This window comes from Saimiri boliviensis, chromosome 1 (assembly GCF_048565385.1).
Source record: "Saimiri boliviensis isolate mSaiBol1 chromosome 1, mSaiBol1.pri, whole genome shotgun sequence".
Classification (NCBI taxonomy): Eukaryota; Metazoa; Chordata; class Mammalia; order Primates; family Cebidae; genus Saimiri; species Saimiri boliviensis.
Window position 1 is genome coordinate 160661469 of NC_133449.1, and position 25985 is coordinate 160687453.

The 25985-nt window shown below is 42.8% G+C and overlaps 1 protein-coding gene across 4 annotated transcripts in view; it reads right to left on the reverse strand.

The window, feature by feature from the left end:
- The window catches only part of ARHGEF37 (Rho guanine nucleotide exchange factor 37), a 63795-nt gene extending 41006 nt beyond the window's left edge, over positions 1-22789 (reverse strand). For 2 of the 4 annotated variants that reach the window (XM_074379467.1, XM_074379459.1), the window contains exon 1: positions 22528-22788. The gene's annotated coding sequence lies outside the window, so the exon portion shown is untranslated. Of the gene's footprint in view, positions 1-22527 lie in introns of all 4 variants that reach the window. The other 2 variants (XM_003934004.4, XM_010344532.3) reach the window with 2 other exon arrangements.
- Positions 22790-25985: the final 3196 nt, after the last annotated feature.

The window sequence follows — 25985 nt, forward strand, 5'->3', positions numbered from 1 at the left end:
AAAAGAAATTCTGGATTCTGAGTGGCCATAATGAAATAAAATGTTTCCAGAAAGACACGTCTTTAATCTAGGCCACAGAGAACCATGTCCTGAAGATAAGTTTGGAATCAAAAATTATAAGAATGCCCCTGTGAGTACCGGCAGAAATAACAAGAGCAGGAGTAGACCCCAAGAGTACCAGATAACCAACCAATCAGATACAGGCCGAAAGAGAAATGAGGAAAGAGGAAAGATGCTAGGACAAAAAAATGGAGACCTGTATAATGTTTTACAAGTATCAGATAGGGCTGGGCGCAGTGGCTCACGTCTGTAATCCCAGAATTTTGGGAGGCCAAGGCAAGAGGCTTGCTTGAGCCCAGGAGTTCAAGACCAGCCTGGGCAACATAGTGAGACTTCATCTCTACAAAATAAAATTTTTTCTTGTTTTTCGAAATGGAGTTTCACTTTTGTTGCCCAGGTTGGAGTACAATGGCAAGATCTCGGCTCACCACAACCTCCGCTTCCTGGGTTCAAGCAATTCTCCTGCCTCAGCCTCTGGAGTAGCTGGGATTACAGGCATGAGCCACCATGCCTGGCTAATTTTGTATTTTTAGTAGAGATGGGGTTTTTCCATGTTGGTCAGGCTGGTCTCGAACTCCTGACCTCAGGTGATCCACTTTGAGAGGCCTCTCAAAGTGCTGGGATTACAGTCGAGAGCCAGTGTGCCCAGCCAGAAAAAAAAAAACTTTTTAAAAATTAGTCAGACATGGTGGCACATGCCTATGGTCCCAGCTGCTCAGGAGGCTGAAGTGGGAGGATCACTTGAGCCCAGGAGGTGGAAGTTGCAGTGAGCCAAGATTGCACCACTGCACTTGGGTGACAGAGCGAGACCCTGTCTCAAAAAAAAAAAAAAAAAAAGTACCAAAATAGAATTTACAGAAATTAAAAATTTGGTCTTCAAAATTAAAAACTGAATAGATTAAACAAATGTTTAGGAAAGAGAACTAGTAAAGGGGCAGATAGAGCTGAAGAAATTATTCAGACTCCTAAACATAGAAGAACATGGAAAATATGAGAGAGAATTTAAGGGATACGAATATCGAAAGAAAAAGTTCCATGTAACAAACAGGAGTTCTGATGGCAAGGATGGAAAGAGTGAGGAGAGGCCATATTTGAAGAGATGAGGTTAAGAATTATTCAGAATTTAAATATATGTGTATATATACATACACATACATATATATATGAAAGACATGAATACTTAGATTCAGGAAGTGAAAGTCTCAAGAGGATAACTTTTTTAAAAATTCCACATCTAAATAAGTTGAGGAAAAATTGTAGAACCTTGAAGGCCTCGAGAATTTAATTCATATGGTCCCATTCTCAGAAAACTACTTGAGAATGTGCTTCACCAAAAAAAGAAATAACTCAAGAAACAGAAAGACATAGGATCACTTCAGACATTCTGCTTCTAAACAAAGAAAAAGAGAGAGAGAGAGAAAGACATGGGAAACTGTCAATCCCACACTGGAGAAAGGCAGGGGAATCCCCAGGATAGGTGAAAGGAGATCCTAGGGTTGACTACTGACTCCAGGCACAGGGCAAACAGTCTGAACTAGAGCACTCGAGAAGATTCTAGAATACCTCGAGAGCAGATTTATTGAATTGGCATAGAATTCGGTGTTTAATTAGGTATAGCTATACAGGTAATATGTAGAAAATGAAGAAACAAACCAACAAACAAAACAATTATTATAATAACTTTTAAATTGAAAACATTGTGCAAAAAAAAAATAACAAAGTATTTCTATTTTGCTACCTGGTAAAAGGATGGTCCATGGGATAATGGGAAATTGGTTTCCCATATAGAAAAATAAGTAAGTACAATCCCACATCATGCCCAAAATAATTTCCAGATGGTTTAAATACCTAAATGTTAAATGTGAAACTCTTATTTTTAGAAGAAAGCATAGGAAAATATGTTTGTGTTCTCCAGATGGGAAGGATTTTTTTTTTTTTTTTTTTTTTTTTTTTTTTGAGACGGAGTTTCGCTCTTGTTACCCAGGCCTGAGTGCAATGGCACGATCTCGGCTCACCACAACCTCCGCCTCCTGGGTTCAGGCAATTCTCCTGCCTCAGCCTCCTGAGTAGCTGGGATTACAGGCACGCGCCACCATGCGCAGCTAATTTTTTGTATTTTTAGTAGAGACAGGGTTTCACCATGTTGACCAGGATGGTCTCGATCTCTTGACCTCATGATCCACCTGCCTCGGCCTCCCAAAGTGCTGGGATTACAGGCTTGAGCCACCGCGCCTGGCCGGGGAAGGATTTTTTAAACAAAACATAGAATGTACAAACCCCAACAGAAAAGATTGTAGCCAGGTGCTACAATCCCAGCACTTTGGGAGGCCGAGGCGGGTGGATCACCTGATGTCAGGAATTTGAGACCAGTCTGGCCAACATGGTGAAACCCCGTCTCTAGTAAAAATTTAAAAAATTAACTAGGCATGGTAGTGGGCACCTGTAATCCCAGGTTGGGAGACTGGGGCAAGAGAATCGCTTGAACCCAGGATATGGAGATTGTGGTGAGCCAAGATCTCGCCACTGCACTCCAGCCTGAGCGACAGAGCAAGACTCTGAAGCAAAATAAATAAATAAATAAAAATTGGATACAGTAAGATACACAATTGTACCACAACATCCCTCCTGTTGCCTTTTCACCTAATTCGCTCCAGTCCCCCATCCCAGGCTAACCCTTGGCAATCACAAATCTGTTCTCCATTTCTATGATGATGTCTTTTCCAGAAATTCATGTAAATGGAACCTTTTAGAATTGGCTTCGTTCAATCAGCATCATTCCCTGGAGATTCATGTAAATTGTGGTATCAATAGTTGTAGTTCCTTCCCTTTTATTGCTGAGTAACTGCGATGCTTTATTTGTTTAAAAAAGTACAAAGGAAACATGGCAAAAATGTTAAAATTAAACAAAGCTAGGAGGTAAGTACGTGGGTATTTGCTGTTTTGTGCTTTCTTATTTTCTGGACGGCTAAAATACTTCATTATATTTAAAGTGGCACGGAGCCTACGTAACCTTGTGCTCAGGGTACTCATTTTCCTGGCTAGACACTAAACTCTTGGAGGCAAGATTCATCTTGTATCATCTCGTATCCTCCTCTGTGCCTCGCAATGCCGATGATTATACTATTTGTTACACAAATGGTTCTAGTGGATGTATCACTAGCTGTTGAAGTTTCTGTCTTAGGCTGGAAGCACTGATCAGAGAGCACATAAATGGGTGTTTGGGGAGGGCAGGGCTGTACAAAGGGCAAAGGGCCCAGAAAGATCCTGGAACAAATCTGTCTGAGGCACAGCTCTGTTCTAGCTCCTGAAAACACCCGGTGGTCTGCTGATTTGTCCCTGGCCTGAATTGCAACATTTGCTACCTGTGCACAGCTTCTCTAGAAAGATCCCCACAGAATTTCAGGAAAGCTGTTCAGGTTCCACAACTCAAAGCTGTTGCTAAATACATAAAATCATGAGAATCGCTGAGTGGGATAAAAAAGAAAGAAAGAGAAATACTTTACAGAGAACTACAAAAGACTTAAAATAGCATTAATTTTCACTTGGGTTAATTGCAATCTAGAAAGCAGGCCTGGCAAAACCTCTGTAGCCGCATACATTATCCCTTAAATTATAGCCTGTGTAATGGAAAAAAGCCACATTGTTACTTGTTTAAAAACATCATACCCGGCCAGTGCGGTAGCTCACGCCTGTAATCCCAGCACTTTGGGAGGCCGAGGTGGGTGGATCACCTGAGGTCAGGAGTTCAAGACCAGCCTGGGCAACATGGTGAGACCCCATCTCTATAAAAACAAAACAAAACAAAACAAAACAAACAAAAACAAAAACAAAAACAAAAAAAAACACAACAAATTTTAAAAATAAATAAAACAAGAAAAATCATACCCTTATTTGATCATTACACATTGTATATAAGTATCAAAATATCACATATACTCCCCCAAAATGTACAACTATTATATATCCATCTAAAATGGCATGAAAAATAAACTAATAATTGTTTAAAGGAAAAATACATTATTCGGCAATAAAAAGAAATGATGTATAATTGACCCTTGAACAACATGGATTTGAACTGCATGGTTCTGCTTATACACAGAATTTCTTCTGTCTCTGCCGCCCCTGAGACAGCAAGACCAACTCCTCCTCTTCCTCAGCCTGCTCAACATAAAGACCACAGGGTGAAGACCTTTATGATGTTCCACTTCTACTTAATGAATAGTAAACACATTTTCTCTTCTCCATGATTTTTAAAATAACACTATTTTTTCTAGCTTACTTAAAGAATATAGTATAGGGCCGGGCACGGTGGCTCACGCCTATAATCCTAGCACTTTGGGAGGCCAAGGTGGGTGGATCACAAGGTCAAGAGATCAAGACCATTCTGGTCAACAAGGTGAAACCCCGTCTCTACTAAAAATACAAAAATTAGCTGGGCATGATGGCACATGCCTGTAGTCCCAGCTACTCGGGAGGCTGAGGCAGGAGAATTGCTTGAACCCAGGAGGTGGAGGTTGCGGTGAGCCGAGATTGCACCATTGCACTCCAGCCTGGGTAACAAGAGTGAAACTCCATCTAAAAAAAAAAAAAAAAAGAATATAGTATATAATACATATAACATACAAAATATGTGCTAATCAACTGTTTATGTTATCAGTAACGCTTCCAGTGAACAGTGGGCTATTTAGCAGTTAAGTTTTTGGTGAGTCAGAAGTTTTAAGTGGCTTTTCCACTCTACAGGTTGGTGCCCCAAAACCCATGTTCAAGGACCAACTGTATTGGCATGTCCTACAACATAAACGAATTTTTTGTTTGTTTGTTTTTTGAGATGGAGTCTCTCACTCTGTAGCTCAGGCTGGAGTGCAGTGGTGCGATCTCTTCTCACTGCAATCTCCACCTCCCAGGTTCAGGCAATTCTCCTACCTCGGTCTCCTGAGTAGCTGGGATTACAGGCATGCACCACCACATCCGGCTAATTTTTGTATGTTTAGTAGAGACAGGTTTTCACCATGTTAGGCTGGTCTCAAAATCCTAACCTCATGATCTGCCTGCCTCATCCTCCCAAAGTGCTGGGATTACAGGCATGAGCCACCCTGCCTGGCCACATAAGTGAATCTTAAAAACATGCTTAGTGAAAAAAGGCAATCACAAAAGACCACATATTTTATTATTGCATTTATATGAAATGACCAGAATAGGGAAATCTATAGAAACAGAAAGACTGGCAATTGCCTCAGGCTGAGGGGATGGAAAATTAGAGATTGGAGCCAAAGCGTGCAAGGTTTTCTGGGAGGATGATGAAAATGTTCTAAACTCATTGTGGTGATAGGTGCACACGAGTCTGTGAATATACTAGAAACCACTGCTTTGTACACTTTAAATGGGCAAACCATATGATATGAATTATATCTCAATAAAGCTGTTACCGGACAGATCCAAGATGGCAAATTAGGAGCAGCTCAGGATTGCAGCTCCCAGTGAAACAGTGGAGGGATTACAGAGAAGTTCACACAGGAGCTGGGTGGAGGCCACAGCAGCTCAGCAAAGCCTCTGCAGGCAGACTGTGACTAGATTGCCTTCTCATTGGGCAGGGCAGCCCTGAAAAAAGGCAGCAGCATGACAGAAACTTATAAATAAGGCCCTAACTCTCCAGGACAGAGCACCTGATGGAGGGGTGGCATTTATGAGTTCTGCTGCAGCAGACTTAAACGTACCTGCCCAGCAGCTCTGAATGAACAACGGAGCTCACAGCTCAGCACTTGAGCTCCTATAAAGGACAGACTATCTCCTTGAGCAGCTTCCTGACCCCCATATATCCAAAGAGTCACCTCATAAAGGAGAGCTCAGACTGACATCTGGAGGGTATGCTTCTGGGACAAAGATAACAGAAGAAAAAACTGGCAGCAACCCTTACCATTCTGCAGCCACTGCAGGTGATCCCCAGGCAAGCAGGGCCTGGAGTGGACCTCAACAGTCCTACAGCAGAGGGGCCTGACTGTTAGAAGGAAAACCAAGAAACAGAAAGAAATAACTTCATCATCAACAAACTGGACGTCCACTCAGACACCCAATCTGAAAGTCAACAACTACAAAGATGACAGGTGGATAAATCCACAAAGATGGAAAGAAACCAGAGCAAAAAGGATGAAAACACCCAAAACTAGAACGCCTCTCCTCCTACAAGGGATCACAACTCCCCACCAGCAAGGGAGCAAGGCTGGATGGAGAATGAGTATGATAAATTGACAGAAACAGGCTTCAGAAGGTGAGTAATAAGAAACTTCTCTGAACTAAAAGAACACGTTCTAACCCGATGCAAAGAAACTAAGTATCTTGAAAAAAGATTTGATGAAATGCTAATGAGAATAAACAGCTTAGAGAGGAATATAAGTGAATTGATGGAGCTGAAAAACACAACACGAGAACTTCACGAAGCATACACAAGTTTCAACAGCCGAATTGACCAAGCAGAAGAAAGGATATCAGAGGTCAAAGATCAACTCAATGAAAAAAAATGAGAAGGCAAGATTCGAGAAAAAAGGGTAAAAAGGAATGAACAAAGTCTCCAAGAAATATGGGACTATGTGAAAAGACCTAATCTACATTTGATAGGTATACTTGAATGTGACGGAGAGAATGAATCCAAGCTGGAAATTATTCTTCAGGATATTATCCAGGAAAACTTCCCCAACCTAGCAAGGCAGGCCAATATTCAAGTCCAGGAAATACAGAGAACACCATAAATATATTCCTCAAGAAGAGCAACCCCAAGGCACATAATCTTCAGATTCACCAGGGTTGAAATGAAGGAGAAAATGCTAAGGGCAGCCAGAGAGAAAGGTCGGGTTACCCACAAATGGAAACCCATCAGACTCACAGCAGATCTCTCAGCAGAAACCCTACAAGCCAGAAGAGAGTGGGGGCTAATATTCAACATCCTTAAAGAAAAGAACTTTCAACCTAGAATTTCATTTCCAGCCAAACTAAGCTTCATAAGTGAAGGAGAAATAAAATCCTTTATGAACAAGTAATTACTCAGAGATTTCATCATCACCAGGCCTGCTTTACAAGAGCTCCTGAAAGAAGCACTAAACATAGAAAAAAACAACCAGTACCAGCCACTCCAAAAACATACCAAATGGTAAACAGCATTGACACAATGAAGAAACTGCATCAACTAATGGGTAAAACAGCCAGCTAGCATCAAAATGGCAGAATCGAATTCACACATAACAATTTTAACCCTAAATGTAAATGGGCTAAACACCCCAATCATAAGATACAGAGTGGCAAATTGGATAAAAAGCCAGAACCCACTGGTGTGCTGTATCCAGGAAACCCATCTCACATGCAAGGATACACAAAGGCTCAAAATAAAGGGATGGAGGAAGATTTACCAAGCAAATGGAGAGCAAAAAAATAAAAAATAAAAAAAAGCAGGAGTTGAAATTCTTGTCTCTGACAGAATAGACTTTAAACCAACAAAGATCAAGAGAGACAAAGAAGGACATTACATAATGGTAAAAGGATCAACACAACAAGAAGAGTTCACAATCCTAAATATATACACACCCAATACAGGGGCACCCAGATACATAAAGCAAGTTCTTAATGACTTACAAAGAGACTTAGACTCCCACACAGTAATAGTGGGAGACCTTAACACTCCACTGTCAATATTAGACAGATCAACGAGACAGAAAATTAACAAGGATATACAGGACTTGAACTCAGACCTGGAGCAAGCAAACCTAATAGACATTTACAGAACTCTCCACCCCAAATACACAGAATATACATTCTTCTCAGCACCACATCACACCTACTCTAAAACTGACCACATAATTGGAAGTAAATCACTCCTCAGCAAATGCAAAAGAATAGAAATCATAACAAACAGTCTCTCAGACCACAGTGCAATCAAGTTAGAACTCAGAATTCAGACACTAACTCAGAACTGCAGAGCTTCCTGGAAACTGAACAACTGGCTCTTGAAGGCTGATTGGATAAACAATGAAATCAAGACAGAAATAAAGATGTTCTTTGAAACCAACGAGAACAAAGACACAACATACCAGAATTTCTGGGACACATTTAAAGCAGTGTCTAGAGGAAAATATATAGCAATAAATGCCCACATGAGAAGCAAGGAAAGATCTAAAATAGACACCCTATCATCAAAATTGAAAGAGCTAAAGGAACAAGATAAAAAAAAAACTCAAAACCTAGCAGAAGACAAGAAATAACTAAGATCAGAGCAGAACTGAAGGAGATAAGAGACATAAAAAACCCTTCAAAAACTCAATAAATCCAGGAGCTGGTTTTTTGAAAAGATCAACAAAATAGACCACTAGCCAGATTAATAAAGAAGAAAAGAGAGAATAATCAAATAGATGCAATAAAAAATGATAAAGTGGATATCACCACAGATTCCACAGAAATTCAAACCCTCATCAGAGATTATTACAAACAATTCTATGCACATAAATTAGTAAACCTGGAAGAAATGGATAAATTCCTGGACACTTGCATCCTCCCAAGCCTAAACCAGGAAGAAGTTGAAACCCTGATTAGACCAATAACAAGGACAGAAGTTGAGGCAGCAATTAAGAGCCTACCAACCAAAAAAAGCCCAGGTCCAGATGGGTTCATAGCCGAATTTACCAGACATACGAGGAGGAGCTGGTACATTCCTTCTGAAACTATCCCAAACAATCCAAAAAGAGGGAATCCTTCCCAAATCATTTTATGAGACCAACATCATCCTGATACCAAAACCCGGCAAAGACTCAGCAAGAAAAGAAAACATCAGGCCAAAATCCATGATGAACATAGAGGCAAAAATCTTCAATAAAATACTAGCAAGCCGATTGCAACAGCACATCAAAAACCTTATCCACCATGATCAAGTAGGCTTCATTCTGGGGATGCAAGGCTGGTTCAACATACGCAAGTCTATAAATGTAATTCACCACATAAACAGAACCAAAGACAAAAACCACATGATTATCTCGACTGATGCAGAGAAGGCCTTTGACAAAATTCAACAACACTTTATGCTAAAAACCCTCAATAAACTAGGTATTGATGGAATGTATCTCAAAATAATGAAAGCTATTTACAACAAACCAACAGCCAATATCATACTGCAAAAACCGGAAGCATTCCCTCTGAAATCTGGCACTAGACAAGGATGCCCTCTCTCACCATTCCTTTTCAATATAGTATTGGAAGTTATAGCCAGAGCAATCAGGCAAGAAAAAGAAATAAAGGGCATTCAAATAGGAAAGGAGGAAGTCAAAATGTCTCTATTTGCAGATGACATGATTGTATATTTAGAGGACCCCATCGTCTCAGCCCAAAATCTCCTGAAACTGATAAGCAACTTCAGCAAAGTCTCAGGATACAAAATCAATGTGCAAAAACCACAAGCATTCCTATACAACAATAACAGACTTAAAGAGAGCCAAATCGAGAATGAACTGCCAGTCACAATTGCTACAGAGAGAATAAAATACCTAGGAATACAACTAACAAAGAACGTCAAGGACCTCTTCAAGGAGAACTACAAACCACTGCTCAGTGAAATAAGAGAGGACACAAACAGATGGAGAAACATTCCATGCTCATGGTTAGGACAAATCAATATCGTGAAAATGGCCATACTGCCCAAAGTAATTTACAGATTCAATGCTATTCCCATCAAGCTACCAATGACTTTCACAGAACTGGAAAAACCCACCTTAAACTTCATATGGAACCAAAAGAGAGCCTGCATAGCCAAGTCAATTCTAAGCAGAAAGAACAAATCTGGAGGCATTACTTTCCCAGACTTCAAACTATACTACAAGGCTACAGCAATCAAAACAGCATGGTACTGGTACCAAAGCAGAGATATAGACCAATGGAACAGAACAGAGGCCTTGGAGGCAACGCCGCACATCTACAACCATCTGATCTTTAACAAACCTGACAAAAACAAGCAATGGGGAAAGGAGTCCCTGTTTAATAAATGGTGTTGCGAAAACCAGCTAGCCATGTGCAGAAAGCAGAAACTGGACCCTTTCCTGACACCTTACATTAAAATTAACTCCAGATGGATTAAAGACTTAAACATAAGACCTAACACCATAAAGACCCTAGAAGAAAATCTAGGCAAAACCATTCAGGACATAGGCATAGGCAAGGACTTCATGACCAAAACACCAAAAGCACTGGCAACAAAAGCCAAAATAGACAAATGGGACCTAATCAACCTCCACAGCTTCTGCACAGCAAAAGAAACAGTCATTAGAGTGAATCGGCAACCAACAGAATGGGAAAAAATTTTTTCAATCTACCCATCTGACAAAGGGCTAATATCCAGAATCTACAAAAAATTAAAACAGATTTACAAGAAAAAAACAAACCAGCCCATTCAAAAGTGGGCGAAGGATATGAACAGCCACTTTACAAAAGAAGACATACATGAGGCCAACAAACATATGAAAAAATGCTCATCATCACTGGTCATTAGAGAAATGCAAATCAAAACATTGAGATACCATCTCATGCCAGTTAGAATGGCGATCATTAAAACATCTGGAGTCAACAGATGCTGGAGAGGATGTGGAGAAATAGTAACACTTTTACACTGTTGGTGGGAGTGTAAATTTGTTCAACCATTTTGGAAGACAGTGTGGCGATTCCTCAAGGACCTAGAAATAGAAATTCCATTTGACCCAGCAATCCCATTACTGGGTATATATCCAAAGGATTATAAATCATTCTACTATAAGGACACATGCACACGAATGTTCATTGCAGCACTGTTTACAATAGCAAAGACCTGGAACCAACCCAAATGCTCGTCGATAATAGACTGGATAGGGAAAATGTGGCACATATACACCATGGAATACTATGCAGCCATAAAAAGCGATGAGTTCGTGTCCTTTGTAGGGACATGGATGAAACTGGAAACCATCATTCTCAGCAAACTGACACAAGAACAGAAAATCAGACACATGTTCTCACTCATAGGTGGGTGTTGAACAATGAGAACACATGCACACAGGGAGGGGAACATCACACACTGGGGTCTGCCAGGGGGAAATAGGGGAGGGACAGTGGGGAGTGGGGAGTTGGGGAAAGATAGCATGGGGAGAAATGCCAGATACAGGTGATGGGGAGGAAGGCAGCAAATCACACTGTCATGTGTGTACCTATGCAACAATCTTGCATGTTCTTCACATGTACCTCAAAACCTAAAATGCAATAAAATATTTTTTAAACATAAAAAAAATCAAAAAAAATTAAAAATTAAAAAAAAAGCTGTTACCAAAACAATATTATAGAATATCTAATGCTAGCAAGAATGTGGAGAAACTGGATCTCTCATACACTGCTGGTGAAAATGTAAAATGTAGAGTGCAGTGGCTCATGCCTGTAATCCCATCACTTTGGGAGGCTGGGGAGGGCAGATCACATGAGGTCAAGAGTTCAAGACCAGCCTGACCAACATGGCAAAACCCCATCTCTACTAAAAATATAAAAATTAGCCAAGCATAGTAGTGGGCGCTGGTAATCCCAGCTACTCGGGAAGCTGAGGCAGGAGAATCACATGAACCCGGGAGAAGGAGGTTGCAGTGAGATTGTGCCACCACATTCCTGCCTGAGTTACGGAGGTAGACTTCAACTCAAAAACAAAAAAGTGTAAAATGGTACAGCCACTCTGGAAAATAGTTTTGTCAGTTTCTTCAAAACTAAAACATATACTTTCTGTACAACTCACCAATTGCACATCTGAACATTTAACTCACAGTAAGAGAACTTATGTATAAAACCTGTGCCTAAGTGTTCATAGAAGCTTTACTTGTAATATTCAAAAACTGGAAACAGGCCAGGTGCTGCGGTTCATGCCTGTAACCCCAGCACTTTGGGTGGCCGAGGCAGGCAGATCATGAGGTCAAGAGATCGAGACCATCCTGGCCAACATGGTGAAACCCCATCTCTACTAAAAGTAGAAAAAATTAGCTGGGCGGGGTAGTGTGCACCTGTAGTCCCAGCTACTTGGGAGGCTGAGACAGGAGAATTGCTTGAATCTGGGAGGGAGAGGTTGCATAAGCCGAGATCATGCCACTGAACTCCAGCCGGGCAACAGAGCAGGACTCTGTCTCAAAAAAACAAAACAACAAAACTGGAAACAACCAAAATTTCCTTTAATAGATGAATGGTTAAACAAGCAGTGGTACATCCATGCCACTGAATACTCAGAAATAAAAAGGTACGAACTACTGATAGAGCAAACAACTTGAATGGTTCTCCAGGGCATGGTGCTGTGTGAAAAAAAAAAAAAAAAAGTCAATTTTTAAAATTCACGTACTGTGCGATTCCATTTAATAACAAAGAAAATTGTAGAAAGAGAGACCAGATTAGTGGCTACGTGGTTAGAGATGGGGTGGACAGCAGGTGGGCATGACTTATAAAAGAATAGCAACATGGCCGGGCGCAGTGGCTCAAGCCTGTAATCCCAGCACTTTGGGAGGCTGAGGTGGGTGGATCACGAGGTCAAGAGATCGAGACCATCCTGGTCAACATGGTGAAACCCCATCTCTACTAAAAATACAAAAAAAATTAGCTGGGCATGGTGGCGCGTGCCTGTAATCCCAGCTACTCAGGAGGCTGAGGCAGGAGAATTGCCTGAACCCAGGAGGCGGAGGTTGTGGTGAGCCGAGATCGCGCCATTGCACTCCAGCCTGGGTAACAAGAGCGAAACTCTGTCTCAAAAAAAAAAAAAAAAAAAAAAAAAGAATAGCAACAAAGAGAACTTTGTGGTGACAGAAAATTCTGTAATTGAGGTGGCTACACAAATCTGCACATGATAAAATGGAACAGAACAATCAAACACAAACACACATATTATACCAATGCCCATTTCCTGGTTTGATGTTGTGCTATATTTAAGTAAGATGCAACGATTGGCAAAACATGGGTGAGCAGTACAGAGGACCTCTCTGCTCTATTGTTGCAACCTCACGTTGATCGATAATTATTTCAAAATAAAAACTTCAAAATATTATACAGAAGCTCTTTGACTTACAATGAGGTTATGTCCTGGTAAACCCATTATAAGTTGAAAATTGTAAAGGTAAAAAATGCATGTAATATACCTGACGCCTAGTGAACATCACAGCTTAGATAACTTTAAGCAGGCTTAGAACACTTACATTAGCCTGCAGTTGCCCAAAATCATCTAATACAAAATCTGTTTTATAATAAAGTGTGGAATATCTCAACTAATTTATTGCAAGTGAAAAATAGAATGGTTATATAGGTACTCAAAGTACGGTGTCTACTGAATGTGTATCACTTTTGCACCATCATACAGTCAAAAATTCATTAAGTCGAACCATCGTAAGTTGGGGACTGTCTGTATAGCTTAAGTTATCCACTATCTTTGCAATACTCTCAAGACAAATGCAGCTTAAAAGCCTGGGAGAAGTCAGACAAATGGTCTCACACCTATTGTCCCAGCTACTCAGGAAGCTGAAGAGGGAGGATCACTTGAGTCCAGGAGATCAAGGCTGCAGTGAGCTATAAGGGCACTACTGTACTCCAGCCTGGGCAATAGAGAGAGATCCCATCTCTTAAAAAAAAAAAAAGACAAAAACCACAGCTGGGCACAGTGGCTCACGCCTGTAATCCCATCACTTTGGGAGGCTGAGGTGGATGGATCACCTAAAGTCAGGAGTTTGAGACCGGCCCGACCAACATAGTGAAACCCCATCTCTACTAAAAATACAGAAAAAATTAGCCAGGTGTGGTAGCGTGCACCTGTAATCCCAGCTACTCAGGAGGCTGAGGTAGGAGAATTGCTTGAACCCGGGAGGCGAAGGTTATGGTGAGCCGAGATCGCATCATTGCACTCCAGCCTGGGCAACAAGTGCGAAACTCCGTCTCAAAAAAAAAAAAAAAAAGACAAAAGCCTAGCAGAGCAAGCTAGGCACCTTCTATTTTCCATCCTTTCCCGTCCTGATAAGGAGGCTTGTTTCAGAGAACACACTTAGGAAAACAGACCTTTCCTTAAGTCAGGTCCCTGAACAGCACTAGAAAAAGAATCTGCACGGTCCAGTCCATGGTCAATCCTGAGATATCCTTGATGCCTTGTGATTGGCAATAAAGAACTAAAATAAGGCCTGGTACAGTGGCTCATGCCTGTAATCCCAGCACTTTGGGAGACCAAGGTGGGAGAGTATCACTTGAGGCAAGAGGTTCATGACCAGCTTTGGTAATGTAACAAAACCCTCCTCACCAAAAAAAAAAAAAAAAAAGCCAGGTATGGTGGCGCATGCCTGTGACTACAGGCATGCGCCATCATGCCCAGCCTGTGGTCCTAGCTCCTCAGGAGGCTGAGGCAGGAGGATTGTTTTAAGCCCCAAAGAGTGAGGCCACAGAGAGCCATGCACTCTACGGCCATGATTGTGCCACTGCAGTCTGGGCATCAGAGTAAGACACTGCCTCAAAAAAAAAATAAAAATAAAATCAGGCTGGCACAAACTTGGTGCTAAAAAAAACAAAATATATTGAGAAGCCAGGCATGGTGGCTCATGCCTATAATCCCAGAACTTTGGGAGGACGAGGCGGGAGGATCACTTTAGCTCAGAAGTTCGAGACCACACAGGGCAACATGATGAAACCCTATCTCTACAAAAAATAAAAAATAAAAAATGTAGCTGGGTGTGGTGGTGCACATCTGTAGTCCCAGCCACCCTGGAGTCTGAGGTTAGAGCCATTCTCCATCTGGGAGGTGGAGGTTGCAGTGAGCCAAGATCACACAACTGCACTCCAGCCTTGACAACACAGCAAGACCCTATCTCAAAAAAAAAATTGAAAGTTGAATGTTCTGCAGTTAATACTTCTGCAGCAAGCTACTGCTTCTGACTCTAGAATAGAATAAAGCTGAGTTAATTATCTTCTCTCTCGTCTCTTCTGTTCACACACGGCACAGAGGGATTTGGGCACTCACACATTCATTCAACAACTATTTGGAACATCTACTACATGCTAAGTATTTTGCAGGATTCTGGAAATATGAAGATGAGGAAAACGCGAGTCTACGATTAGGATAAGGTATTTAAAATATCTGGTTATTTGTTCCAGGTTTCACTCCACTAAAAGCAAAGGAGCTATTTTAATTAAAACATGATGTAGGCTGGGCACAATGGATCACATCTGTAATCCCAACACTTTGCGAGGTTAAGTTGGGAGGATTACTTGAGCTCTGGAGTTGGAGATCAGCCTGGGAAATGAAGTGAGACCCCATCATTTTTTTAATTAGCCAGGCAGCTGGGCATGGTGGCGTACACCTATAATCCCAGCACTTTGGGAGGCCAAGGCAGGAGGATCACTTGAGATCAGGAGTTTGAGACCAGCCTGGCCAACATGGTGAAACCCTGTTTCTACTAAAAATACAAAAATTAGTTGGGTGTGGTGGCAGGCGCCTGTAATCCCAGCTACTCGGGAGGCCAAGGCAGGAGAATTGCTCGAACCTGGGAAGTGGAGGTTGCAGTGAGCCAAGGTCACACCACTGCACTCCAGCCCAAGCAACAAGAGTGAAAGTATCTAAAAAACAAAACAAAACAAAACAAAAAACTAGCCAGGCATGCTGGTGCATGCCTGTAGTCTCAACTACTTGGGAGGCTGAGGTAAGAGGATTGCTCGAGCTCAGAAAGCTGAGGCTACAGTGAGCAGTAATCATGCCACTGCACTCTGGCCTGGACAACAGGGTGAGACACTGTCTTACTAATTAATTAATTAATTAAACATTATGTGTCAATTAAAAACAATACTACTTTTAAAAAATGATACGGACGCCGGGCGCGGTGGCTCAAGCCTGTAATCCCAGCACTTTGGGAGGCCGAGGCGGGTGGATCACAAGGTCAAGAGATCGAGACCATCCCGGTCGACACGGTGAAACCCCGTCTCTACTAAAAATACAAAAAATCAGCTGGGCATGGTGGCGCGTGCCTGCAATCCTAGCTACTCAGGAGGCTGAGGCAGGAGAATTGCCTGAACCCGGGAGGCGGAGGTTGCGGTGAGCCGAGATCGCGCCATTGCACTCCAGCCTCGGTAACAAGAGCGAAACTCCATCTCAAAAAAAAAAAAAAAAAAAAAAAAAAGATACGGACAGCCCGATTATTTAATCCATTTCAAGAGAGAAGAAGTAGCAAAAGAAAATGATACTGCAAACCTAATTTTTTTTTCCTTTTTTTTTTTTTTTTTTTTTTTTTTTTTTGAGACGGAGTTTCGCTCTTGTTACCCAGGCTGGAGTGCAATGGCGCGATCTCGGCTCACGGCAACCTCCGCCTCCTGGATTCAGGCAATTCTCCTGCCTCAGCCTCCTGAGTAGCTGGGATTACAGGCACGCGCCACCATGCCCAGCTGATTTTTTGTATTTTTAGTAGAGACGGGGTTTCACCGTGTCGGCCTGGATGGTCTCGATCTCCTGACCTCGTGATCCACCCGCCTCGGCCTCCCAAAGTGCTGGGATTACAGGCGTGAGCCACCGCGCCCGGCTTTTTTTTTCTTTTTTTAAGAGACAGGATCTCACTCTGTCACCCAGGGCTGGAGTATAGTGATATACTCCTGGGCTCAAGCAATCCTCTCAGGTAGCTGGGACTACAGACAGGTCCCACCACACCCAGCTAATTTTCTAATTTTTTGTGGAGACAGGGTCTCACTTGTTGCCCAACCTGATCTCTAACTCCTGGCCTCAAGTGATCCTCTCATCTTGGCCTCCCAGTGCACTGGGATTACAGGCAAAAGCCATTGAGCCTGGCCTAGTTTTGACCAATTAGGGGAACTGAATGGAGAAATGGATCTAAGCAGACCCCTGGGGAAAGTGAAACTATCAAGCGAAAGTTCTTTCAGAAGATAAAATGTCAGGGAAGGGCAAGCTGAGTATCCATCAGCTGCCCGCCCAAGGCTTTAAAGGGGAGCCATTTTGTATATTTTTAAAATCTTTTTGTTTGTTTTGCTTTCCCTTTCTTATTCCAGGGAGAAGCCAATTTAAACATTTAAGCAAGAGGAGAAGGAAAACCGTCTGGTCTCAGACTCCAGGAATGGTTCATAGAAAGCTGTCAAAAGTGAAGCTCAGACATCATAAGAGCAAAGGACTCTGCTGAAGAATAAAGGGGCCGGGCGTGGTGGCTTATGCCCATAATCCCAGCACTTTGGAAGATCAGGCAGGCAGATTATTTGAAGAATTCAAGACCAGCCTGGCCAACATAGCAAAACCCCGTCTCTACTAAAAAAATATAAAACCTAGCCAGGTGTGGTAGCACACACTTGTAATCCCATCTACTTGGGTGGCTGAGACCCAAGAATTGCTGGAACCTTAGAGGCAGAGGTTGCTATGAGCTGAGATCATGCCATTGCACTCTAGCCTGGGTGACAGAGCAAGACTCTGTCTCAAAAACACAAACAAAAAAAGAATAAAAGGAGGGAACACCTACAGAAATAAGAATGTGCACATAGGGATTCTGGCTACTGAGCCTTGTTTATAAAGATAGACACAATAGTCAGAAGGGAGGATCCTGCACAGAGCTTCCAGAACTCTAACCCCCCAAAAGAGCTGGAATCAACAAAATTGTAAGGATAACTTCCAAAGTTCCATCCCTACTATCACTACGAAGCATATTTTAAGACTGATGTTCAGAAAAAGTAAGAGACAGGCACACTATTTGGTGGCAGTGCTTTCCTCTTCTTAGTTCTACAGATTGATAGTGAGAAGCATGGTGAAGGTTAGGAGCCCAGGGCCTGGAGCCAGAACAACCTGATTTCAAATGCTGATTCTGCAATCCATTAGCTGGCTTTCCTAGGATATTTATGTAACCGTTCTCACAAGGTTGTTATAAGATTTCTTAAGATAATCCAAGTAAAATATTAATAGAGTTCCTGGTACATGGTAAACTCTCAATAAGAGTAGCCATGGTTTTCTGTTTCTATTATTGGAAATTTCTAAATTGGAAAGAGCATTACCATTGATCAGATGTATGAAGTTGCCTAAAGACACGTGGCTGATCTAGATGCCTCATATTATAGCAGGTGCCATGAACAGCTGATCATGATAATAAGAACTATATACTAGAGCCTTACTGAGAATAAGGCTAATACCCTCAAAATAAAACTAAGAGACTGAAAGAGAGACTGAAATGATGGCATGATTCATTTCAACCGTGATAGAGACTGATTCCCTTTCTTACATGAGCAAATACACTTTTTTCTTTTTTTATTTTTTATTATTTTTTTCTTCAATATTTTCAGCTGAAAGCAAATACATTTTTATTCCTCACCTGCCTTTTGCCTAAGCCACTCTGAGCTAGGTTTCTGCCACTTGATTAAAACAAATGGTTTGTTATCCGTTAGGAAAGGAAACAGAGATCACTTGGAGTCAGCAGGGGTTAATTTAATAAAAACCGGTCAAGCAGGGCGCAGTGGCTCACACGTGTAATCTCAGCACTTTGGGAGCCTGAGGTGGGCGGATCACGAGGTCAGGAGTTTGAGACCATCCTGGCCATTATAGTGAAGCTACATCTCTAGTAAAAATACAAAAATGAACCAGGTATGGTGGTGCATGCCTGTAATGCCAGCTACTCAGGAGGCTGAGGTAGGAGAATCTCTTGAACCGGGGAGGCAGAGGTTTCAGTGAGCCAAGATCATGCCATTGCACTCCAGCCTGGACGACAGAGAGAGACACCGTCTCAAAAACAAACAAACAAACAAACAAACAAACAAAAAAAGGTCATGCCAGACTTTTCTCATTCTTTTACTGACAGTCAACTAGATCAGTAGATCAAAGGAATACTGTAGTCAGGTGTATCTAGACCAGGAAGGTGTTGTCAGTCTCTTGTGACATACTTACACATGGAATAAGAGGCAGTGGTGGAGGCTGGCATAGAGAGCAGTGATAGGACATGAAAAAGGACTGCAAACTGATAAAACTACTAACTTCAAAGAGTGTTGATCAGTGTCCACCTTTGGGCTCTGTTTTGTTTTATTAAAGATATCCATTAGTTTGTGCTTTCCATCTCTAAGGCCCCCTGGGTCTAAACTTTCACCATCTTTCTCCTGGACTAGTACAACAGCTTCCTGACTGGATCCACAGCATCAGAGTGGGGTGGTCTTTCAAAAACATAAAATCGGGCTGGGCTTGGTGGATCACATCTGTAATCTCAGCAATTTGGAAGGCCGAGGCAGACAAATCACCTGAGGTCAGGAGTTTTGAGACCAGCCTACCCAACATGACAGAACCCCATCTCTACTAAAAATAAAAATACAAATAAAATAGCCAGGCATGTTGGTGCACGATTGTAGTCCCAGTTTGGGAGGCTGAGGCAGGAGAATCGCTTGAACCTGAGAGGTGGAAGTTGCAGTGAGCTGAGGCTCCATCTCAAAAGAAAAAAGAAAAATAGAAACATATGAAGAGTTCATAGTCAAATTACAAAAAACATCCTAATATTTTAGAAACTACTGTGAAACAAAATAGAGCCACAGAGCCAAGAAAGGAAGGAATTTTCCAAGTCACTGTGCTTACAGAAAAGGACTTCTCTGGGTTGAGAAATAAATGATTAGAAAGGAAGTGGAAAGAGAGCAACGGACATCCCCTCACCCCATACACATACAGAAATACACATTCTGCCTCTCTTTTCTGGAGGAAAAACTCCCTTTTATAAATACATGGAAAGGAATGTAACCCACCAGACAGGTGGTATGTGCCTTAACCCAAATCACATAGCAGCTATTTGCCCTTTTCCATATTTTCCCAGCTCTATTTGGAAGGAGACAACACAGTATTTTTTTGTTTATTTGTTTGTTGTTTTTTTGTTTTTGAGACAGAATCTTGCTCTGTCACCCAGGCTGGAGTGCAGTGGCACGATCTTGGCTCACTGCAACCTTTGCCTCCCGGGTTCAAGCAATTCTCCTGCCTCAGCCTCCTGAGTAGCTGGGACTACCAGCGTGCGCCACCACACCTGGCTAACTTTTGTATTTTTAGTAGAGATGGAGTTTCATCATGTTAGGGCTGGTCTTGAACTCCTAACCTCATGATCTGCCTGCCTCAGCCTTCCGAAGTGGCTGGGATTACAGGTGTGAGCCTCCAAGCCTGGCCCTACACAGTATTTTATTTAAAAGCAGTTATTTATATAGATGAGTGGGCCTGCCCAGGCTCTGTCCTCACAAGTTTGGATCCATAGATTTAAAGTTCTTAAGCTTTCCAGAATTAGAGAATTAAGAAAATAATAACGATAATTAGAATTATAAAATCCACTGGGCACAGTGGCTCATGCCTGTAACCCCAACACATTGGCAGGCTGAGGTGGGAGGATCACTGGCATCCAGGAGTTCATGACCAGCCTGGGCAACATAGCAAGACCCTATCTCTACAAAAAGTAAAAAAAAAAAATCACCAGGTGTGGTGGCATATGCCTGTATCCCAGCTAATCAGAAGGCTGAGGCAGGAGGATTGCTTGAAGCTGGGTGGTTGATTTCACCACTGCACTCAGCCTGGGCAGCAGAGCAACGAGACCCTGTCTCTAAATAAACAAACAAATAAATAAATTCTTAAGCCTGTCAATAAACAAGCAATAGGCTTTGGACAGTCAAGCTCTACAAATGCCATTTCGCTTCTGTTATAGCACATGAAAACACACTCCCTACTTCATTAGTTAAATAAAAAGCCATTTATTTGATCTAGGGCAGAATCAGCCAAGTCACTGTTTACCACAGTAATCTGCTGATCCAAGAGGGACGTAAGCCAACTGCCAGCAACTCCTGTTCCCTGGCAGAAATTCAGCCGAAGCTCTATTGCTGGGCAAGAGTGGGTGCTGCCCAGATCCCAGTTGATGTCCTCTTTCCTCTCATTTAAAAACGAACTCTATAGGTGCTGACTCTGAGAGAGGCAAGTGAAAGCCAATAAACAGTCCTTGTTACAGCATCTGGTAGTTTCTACTTTCAGCTTTTGACTTGGAGTCAAATATTGAGGATAGTGCCTTGCTGCACCCTTATTTAGGATACCATCACAAAGGTATGTGGTGTGGTTTGTAAATCATAATAGGGCTGACTTTATTTTCTCATGTGTATATTTTTTTTAATTGTGTTTTATTTCAGATACAGCCCAGTTTCTTCCAAGTCATCGCCCTTTCCTAACTAGCACAGCTTTGATTCACTGGGTTTTGTGTGTCATCACTTTTTTTAAAATTAATGCATAATAGATGTACATAGTTTCAGGGTACATGTGATAATTTAATACATTTATAAAGATCAAATTCGTGTAGCTGGGATAGCTATCGCTTTAAATATTTGTCTTTTCTTTATGCTAGAACCATTCAATTATTCTCATCTAGCTATTTTGAAATATACAGTAGATTATTGTAAACTATAGTCACCCTATAATCATCAGCACTTTCATTGAGCATCTATTATGTCAGGCACTGGCCTTTACGCTCATTCTTAAGTCTGACAACAACCTGGAGGATGAAACAGACACTCTTATCTCCAGTCTACACATAAAACTGGGCCTTGGAGAGGTTAAACTATGCTTCCCGGATCACACAGCTAGCTGTCTGGACGCACAGCAGGGACTCCTCCACCAGCTGCCTCCCTTCAGAAAACCAAAGAAAGTGCTCTGAAACCTGAGTGCCGGCCTGCAGGCATTCCTTACGGCAGAAATTCGTGTCAAATCTCAAACTGCTCACGAGCCTTTGTGTGAACCCTTCTACAGGCAGTAAGCACAGATCTTTAAGGGGTCAGGGATCCCTAGCAGGTTAAGAACCAGTGCCTTTACAGAAACAGAAAAAAAAAAAGAAGAAGAAGAAGAAAGAAAGAAAAAGAAAAACAGAACCAGTGCTTTGGCAGGCTGTCTGCTTCCTCACTCCCCCTGGTAAGTTTCTGGCGTTCAGGAGCCCACTGTTCTGACTTCCAGTCCCAGCTTTGGCACCAGTTTTCTGAGGGCCCTTGGCCAAATCACCTCACCTATGGATCACAGATTTCTGTTCTCTTTTTTCCCCGGCCTTGACTGTGTATTCATAATTATATTTTTCTTGGCAAGGATTCTTTACCATTGTTTGTATTTTTCCATTGTTACAATGTATGGATTCTTACTAAAAGCTGTCTCCAATCCTACACGGAAGAAGGCAGACAGAAACAGGAATAGAAAATAATCATTTTTTTTCCAAGCCAGCTTAACTCCCTGGACCTCAGTTTTCCACCTGTAAAACGACGAGGTCAGGCCGCATGGATCAGGTAGCTTACATTCCCATAAGGCTCAAGACACAAAGCTAGCTACCAAGCAAGTTGGGACCCGGGAGATCGCTGCATCCTGCCTTTCTCTGCTCCACCTACCTTTTCTGATCCTCCCAGCAGCTGTTTCCCGCACCCCTCCCAGGCCCCATCCTGCCTGACCAGGCCCCAGTCGCCAGGCGGACTCACCCCGCGCGCGCAAGGTGCCTGCGGGCGCTCAAGCACGGAGCCGGTCGCCACGCTCCCACGCTCCCCGCACCCGCGCCGCTCTGGGCGGCTGTGCCCACCGAGGGCACGGGCAGGCGCGGCTGTGCCCACGCTGCTGTTTGCGTGCGTGCGTGCGCCGCAAAGATGTGGCTGGTCTCCAGCCTTTGTTAATTGTCTCTAGAACCAGGTTGCTTTCTGTTCGCCGCTCCCGGAGTCAGCCCCGGCCGGCTTGGAACCTTGCCCTCGCTGGCAGCCAACCCGAAGTATTGAGGGCGGGGTTTAGCGGAGCGCCGGTACCCACCCTGGCGCACCCTCTCATTAAGCCACCTTCCCCCCGGGCTCGGGCTCGTCACCCCGAAAACAGGAGCCGGCACTTAGGCCACGCGGTGGGAATGCTGACCCCGGTGTCACCGAATACCTGTGTTCCTGTCCGAATCACCAAACTTTAGCGCTGGGCCTCGATTTAATTCTGAGTGTTGGCTGCCGAGGAGCCCTCGGCTCTTGTCCCAGCTCTCCTGGGAGCCCTGCGCAACCTTAGCCACATCGGCCAGTCTCTTCCATGACATAACGGCGTTGCTCCATTCTTTCACTCCACTGAGAGCAAGACACTCTTCTGGGCACTGAGAACTCAACAGTTAACACGATAGACGAGGTCCTGGCCTTCCTGCGCTCCTGTCCTAGACATTAAATCCACCAGTAAAAGTGATAATTGCTAAGAAACGCATGGAAAGTTTCCATCAGGGCAACCGAACCTTGTTTGTAGCTCCTGAAACGGACTAGATTAGCTTTTCTCATCTGCCAGTTCCTTTATTCTTATTTTCATTTTTAGAGCTGAATTTAGGGCTTACTATTACTACTGGTAGTAGCCCTATTGCTTACTAAGGGCCAGGCACTACGCTAAATGTTTTACTTATACTGTCTCAATTATCTTATTCACAGTTTCTCTAAGAAATAGGTATCATTATTATCATCCTCATTTTCAAGAGAGAGAGACTCAAGCTACAGAGGGGAAAATAACTTGTTTATGGTCACACAACTACTAAGTGACAGGGCCAGTATTCAAACTCAGACCATCTGAGCATTCAGGGTGCTTAACCACCACTCTACACCCATAAAAACTTGAAGACCAGAATAGTGTCTTCTCTTGAATGTGCCAGATGAGGACAACTGAAGGGGAGAGGAGTCGTTTAGTGTGCAGAAGAGAAAAGCAAGGGAATTTGAGGACTTTTCAAAAAAGTTGTCCTAGCTGGATGTGGTGGCTCATGCCTAATCCCAGCACTTTGGGAGGCCAAGGAGGGTGGATCATGAGGTCAGGAGTTTGAGATCAGCCTGACCGACATGGCAAAACCCTGTCTCTACTAAAAATACAAAAATTAGCCGGGCATGGTGGCAGGAGCCTATAATCCCAGCTACGCAGGAGGCTGAGGCAGGAGAATCGCTTGAACCTGGGAGGCAGAGGTTGCAGTGAGCTGAGATTGTGCCACTGTACTCTAGCCTGGGTGACAGAGTGAGACTCTGTCCCAATAATAATAATAATAATTAATAATAATAATAATAATATCAGTTGCCTGGAGAGAGTATCCTGTCACTAAAAGAAAGCATTCAAGCAGAGAAACATATTAGAGATACTTCAAAGAAAAGTCAGGTACAAGTTGAAAACTGATGGAGGTGATCTCTAAGGTTCCCTTCAATTCTGATATTTCATCTATTCTAACCGACTGATAAAGAAACTGAGTCCTGGCTGGGTGCAGTGGCTCATGCCTGTAATCTCAGCACTTTGAGAGACCGAGGTAGGTGGATCACCTGAGGTCAGGAGTTTGAGACCAGCCTGACCAACATGGTGAAACCCCATCTCTACTAAAAATACAAAATTAGTCAAGCCGAGCATGGTGGCACATGTCTGTAAGCCCAGCTACGCTGGAGGCTGAGGCAGGAGAATTGCTTGAGCTGAGATGGCGCCACTGCACTCCAGCCTAGCGCCTGGCGACAGAACAAGACTCTTGTCTCAAAAAAAAAAAAAAAAAAAAAAAACAGAAACTGATGTTTCCTTGATTCTGTTTTAGGAGTCAGTTTATTTTGAGTGAAATTTCTAATGCATAGGCAATAATTCTGCTATCTCTCATCCTAGTCACATGAATTTTGATAAGCAGCAATCTACTCGTTGACTTTAGAAGAGGCATTATTTTCTCAATCTCTAAAGAGCTATTTGCTTTTGACTGGAAACCTCTAACAAAGGAATCCATTTGATTTCTAGAACTTTTACAAAAAAAAAATGGACGTCACCTTGTCCCCAGTGACACTAACCCAAAGATAAAAGGGTTCCCTTTCACTTCTACCTTCAACAGAGTGATCCATTTTTAAATTTTATCTACTTCAAAAAGAAAGTATGTTTGCCGGTTCAGAATTAAAGCGTATACTGTCAGGGTTAGCTTATTGATCTTTGGATTCCTCTTACTGCCTGGCATAATGCCTTGTGCATAGTAAGTGCTGAATAAGTGTTTGTTGAGTGGGTGGAAGAGTGAATGTGAAAAAGTTGTAGGAGGCAAAGAAAGGTGGATTAGGGTGGGGCAGCAGACACTTGACGGTCAAGAGACAACAGCTCCTTTCCCCGGTATTTCTTCTTTTGCCTGAAGTGTATGGGCCTTAAAGGGAGCCCAGACAGAACTCCCAGACCAGTTGCAAATTTAAGCGTGACTTTATTAAGAGATACTAAAATAAGCAGATTGGACTCTTTCAGGCTGCACATTACCTAAAGACTATGTGCTAGCCAGAGTCCTTGGTCGCAAGCAACAAAAGCTGATTCTGATCAACCAAAGCAGAAAAGGAATTTCTTGAAAGAGTACTGGGGAGCTGAAAGAATCAGTAGAAAGGATAGAGCAGGCATCCCCAAACTACGGCCCGTGGGCCGCATGCGGCCCCCTGAGGCCATTTATCCGGCCCCCCCAGCCACACTTCAGGAAGGGGCACCTCTTTCATTGGTGGTCAGTGAGAGGAGCACAGTATGTGGCGGCCCTCCAACGGTCTGAGGGACAGTGAACTGGCCCCCTGTGTAAAAAGTCTGGGGATGCCTGGGATAGAGAACTGGGCTAGGAATACAGACAGGCATCATGGGAGGCCAGGTGGCCATATCCACAGAGGAGACCACATCAGAGGAAGGATGCTTCTGCTGGACACTGGCAATGCCACTGGCCCTGCTATTCAGGCTCTGGCCCTGGAGACTGGATACCATAGATGACCTACCTGCCATTACTGTCACCAGATACTGAATGCCACCACCACTGAAATTTACTAAAATTTACTGAATAAACTTTACACATTGCCTGCTGCTCTTCACTCTTTTTTCCAGAATTATAATCAGAGAAAACTGATATCAAGGCCTTTGGCTTCCATGAATGAGATCCAGGGCCCTGCTTCACACAATGTCCTGTTTCCCAAATGCA